We start from the raw sequence: 4,356 nt of genomic DNA, 5'->3' as shown, positions 1-4,356 counted from the left end.
TAATTTACAAATCGAATCACACAGGAAAATCCTCACTCAGCACCTACTCAAGTAAATTCTCTAGGATTGGGATCTGGGCCTATGAATTCTTAAAATTTCACCTTATGAGATTTCAGTATTCAATTGGATGTGAAATGAGTGGCTAGAATATACAAATGTGTTTTTTCCTTGGTGCTTTTGTAGAATAATTCTATTTTTGAAATCTTGCTTGTATCTGGCTGTCAGTAAATCTGATGATTAATCATTAGAAATGGATCTCAGAAAGGAAACTATCTCCATCTGAGAAGGTCACAAACATGGGCAACTGCTTTTGATCTCAGAAGACTTTCAACCTCCACCATTCTTCTGTCTTTCATGGGTAAGGAAAGTTGATGAAGAAGTCAGTTTTCCAAGTTCCTTATTGAATGATGATGATAATAATAATGATGATAATTTAACAAACAAATAAATTGATGTAAAATAGTAATTTCTATTTACTAACACTCTCTCAGCCTGGATAACTAACTTTATCTACTGAAGCATTGAGTTCATTTTATAACATGTCCCATATTGGATTTAATACTGATGCTTTATATTAGATTTTTAGTTATGACATATTTTTTCTTCTGCTGCTAATGTAACTGGGAAGATCAACTGTGATTTCAAAACAGAGTCACGTTAAAAAAACATGTGCCTTGTAATACCTGTGGATTTATGGGAAATGGTAAAACAGAAGATAAAAAATTGCCTAAGACTGGACTGTGCAATTGCATAATTTTCCTTAGCTAACAGCTGTAATTCTTATTTTTTGATTACAAATATCATGTGATTTTTGGGGGAGGAATTCAGAAGCTGTAAATTATTTTCAGTGTTACTTTATAAATTACATTTTTAAAAAATTTATTGTCTTTTATGAGCATATTCCCTTGTTCTTTTTTTTCTTCTTAATCATTCTCTTGAATAAGTTAGGCTTTTAAATCTGTTTTCTTTGGAGTTCAGAGTTTATTCTTCAAATGTTTAAGACTTTCCTCTTTATCTTGTTTTGTCTGCTTACCTCTACTAGGATTCAAAGTTGAGTGGAAAAATACTGGACTTCCTTTGTAGGAGGTTTCTGTTTACAGGGTCCATTGCCCCCTTATCTATTTGACTTTGCTCTGACATTCCATTTGGGAGCAGAGTTATAAAAAAAGCATGAGAACTTTCTGGAATTTCTTTCTAGAGGTTATGATGCTTTTTGATAATTCTGACTCATATTTTGACTGATAGTAGAAAAGGACCATAAGAAAATACTACAAGCAAGTTACTTATTTATTGTTTTCAATATTTTCAATGATCACAATGATCTGGGATCCTTTAAACATCATCTGAGGGAAAACAGGGAGCCTGTTCTTGCCCAGTTTGCTACTTTTCTTACTGAAATCATGGAATCATGTAGGTGGAAGTTTGGGGAAGTCCTTCAGCATTGCAATAAGTTGAGCATTAGACACTGATTACTTTTGGATAAATATAATTTTCGAAAGCATATTTTTAATTTTAATTCCTTGTCCTGACCTCCCCCAAATCATTTGGTCTGCAGACAGTAGAACTGTTAATAAACAAAAATATGAAAGCCATATAAAAGAAGGGAAAATATAATACTTTTGCAGAAAATGCAAGGCAATTTAGTACTTTGTTATAGAAAAACAATTGATAATGAGTATGCTACAGCATTATCGTTGTGTATTATACCACCAATTGTTATCCCAAGGGACAGATTCCAATTGGGAGAGAAAATCCAGCATAATTAATATCTTATGTCTCACTTTTTCTGTCTTGATCAAATGCCCCTTGTTTAATGACTGCTCAGTTGCTATGAGTTTTACTGACCTTTCCCATGTGCTTTGGAAACCCATACAAATTCCCTTTGTCACTTGCAGTTTCTTTACATAGCATTTATTTCACTCTACCCAAATATTTGCTATTTTCTTTTCCTGTTCTCACTTCTTTTTTTCACTGTCTTTTCATACAGATGAGATTACTTACTTCTTCACTACTCAGGCCATATATTTTCTACTCTGCTCCCATTTTTGGCTGGTGTGTGCTCCCAAAGATAGGTCCTAGGTCACCAGGTTTACAAAAGGATTCCATTCTGGGTATCTGGTCCTTTTGATGACTGACTTCATAGATCTACTGACTAGTAGGGTTGAGAGTCCTTCGTTGGACAGATGACAAACCTGAAAAAACTATTGTTTAAAGAGGAGAGAATTGGTCTCAGAACCAGATAATCTGGCAGAACCCCAACTGATCACTGAAAGGTTGTTTCACCAGTTCCTTACCTTTAAATGATTATAAAATCTTGTTTGTATGTTTGTTGTGAGGACTAAATGAAATAATGCTTGTAAAGTGCTTAGCACAGGTTTTGAATCACTATAGGGGATAAATATCTATTGACTCTCAAAAAAGAGAAGATTGTACTTTACTAAAGGCCACAGGCTGAAGATAATCTAGGATCTAAGGAGATTTCATCTAAGCCCTGTTTACCCAAGAGGAATAGATTTTTTTCAATCACTCCTTTATAGAATTACATAGAACATAGGAGTTAAGGAAAATAGAGTGTAATAGAGAAAGCAAAATGATATAAGACTTCACTTTGGGTTTCCAGCCAACTAAAAGAAATGAATGATGGAACTTCCCTGGCAGTCTAGTTGTTAAGACTCTGCACTTCCAATGCAGGGGGCAAGGGTTCGATCCCTGGTTGGGGAACTAAGATCCCACATGCCATGGGCCATGGCCAAAAATAAATAAACAAATAAATAAATGATGCCTTCCTGATACAGATAATAACCTGGTGCAGAAATGAATTAGAATTCTGAAAAAGGAGGCTCAACTAAGCTTATTTGCACAAAACCTCTTTCAACGAAATACAGAGGGATTGAAAACTTCTTGAGTTTTTTCCAATCCTATTTGAGAGAAAACAGAAGAAATAATTAGAATGATTACATCAATTTATATGATTCTCATCAATAGGAAGTAACTGATTGGTTCCTGGTTAGAAAAGTATGATAGAAACTTAGGGAGAAGAAGCCATGCCATTTCATTTTATTGTTTATAGTAGCAAATGGCTGGAAGGAAGAGTCCAGTGTGAGCTGCCATCTTTAGGAAGACAGGCTTTAAAATGTTCAGAATAAAGAAATTCCTAGCTTGAAATTCTGAAAGATAGAATGTTTTGAGAGAAGAGATAAACTTAAAAAGGCTATAATTTTAACTATAATCACAGATGTTTTCAATCCTAAAATAAAGGGAGATGAATATTTAAAAAATGGTGTCTCTATAATGAAGTTATAGAAATAAAACAACATAGAAGTTAGGAGTTTAGGCTTTGGAGCCAGATTGCCTAAGTTTAAATGTCAACTGTTGCATTCACACATGGAGTGATACTGTTAAGTTACTCAACCTCTCAGAGCCTCGGTTTCCCTTCTAAGAAGTAGAAGATATACTTTTACCTACATTTTAGGATTTTGTGAGAATAAAATGAGGAAAGAACTTACCAAACTTACCAGAGTTTCATGTGCAGAAAAAAAATAAATTATAGGTATCATTGTTAGTTTTTTTTTCCTCAACTCCATGTCCCCCTATTCATAATACAGACTAGGCAAAGGACCTGGGCTGAGGTGTACATAGAATAGATTTATTCTGCCTCCTCATTCTGTACAGGTATTATAAGCAAACAGCCTGTGTAAGCACTAAGAAGCCTCAAGGTATTATTTAAAAGGAAAAGTTATAGAATACAGATACCAAAGAATGTTATAAAATTACTATGTACACACTAAGATAGTCAAAAGGGAAGCATAACCCAATTGAGCAGAGTCATACAAACAATATGCTTTTCCCATTACAGCAATATGATGAACTAGAAAAAGATAAACTTAACTATGTTCAGTAATGTAACACTGAGGGATAAAAAGAAAAGTAAATGCACTCTCATTTTTCTTGAGAATTATCTGATAAGAATAATCTGCAGAAGGAAAGGGATAGGAATGAACATAAATAGAACCGAAGATAAATGAACATTGGATGAGCAAACATCTAGGATGCTTTAAACAACTAGAAGTCTTGTCTTTAGAATAAACTGTATATAATTGGATAAAGATTTTTATGAAAATGTAGAGATTGAAAAGGTTCTGGAAAACTGGAGAAAAACAAATGTCTTCCAGCATTCCAAAAGCGAAAAGAATGAATTCCACACTTAGCAGTATTATTAGTGGTAATAATAGTAATTGTGGTAGTAGTAGCAGCAACAGCAGCAGTAATAATAGTAGCTAATATTAATTGCATACTTACTATGGACTACCATAGTACATGAAATACTTAAATCGATTTTAACTTCAAAAATTATAT

The 4,356-nt window shown here is 33.6% G+C and overlaps 1 non-coding gene across 1 annotated transcript; it reads right to left on the bottom strand.

Annotated features, from left to right (window-relative positions):
- Positions 1–3,580: 3,580 nt before the first annotated feature.
- Positions 3,581–3,711, bottom strand: LOC115865904 (small nucleolar RNA SNORA51). Its single transcript, XR_004044460.1, has one exon. It is a non-coding gene; the product is annotated as a small nucleolar RNA SNORA51 (small nucleolar RNA).
- Between the last annotated feature and the right edge of the window lie 645 nt (positions 3,712–4,356).

This window comes from Globicephala melas, chromosome 4 (assembly GCF_963455315.2).
Source record: "Globicephala melas chromosome 4, mGloMel1.2, whole genome shotgun sequence".
NCBI classification, from domain to species: domain Eukaryota; kingdom Metazoa; phylum Chordata; class Mammalia; order Artiodactyla; family Delphinidae; genus Globicephala; species Globicephala melas.
The sequence above is the reverse complement of the archived record's forward strand: the minus strand, read 5'-3'. Positions and strand labels throughout refer to the sequence as shown.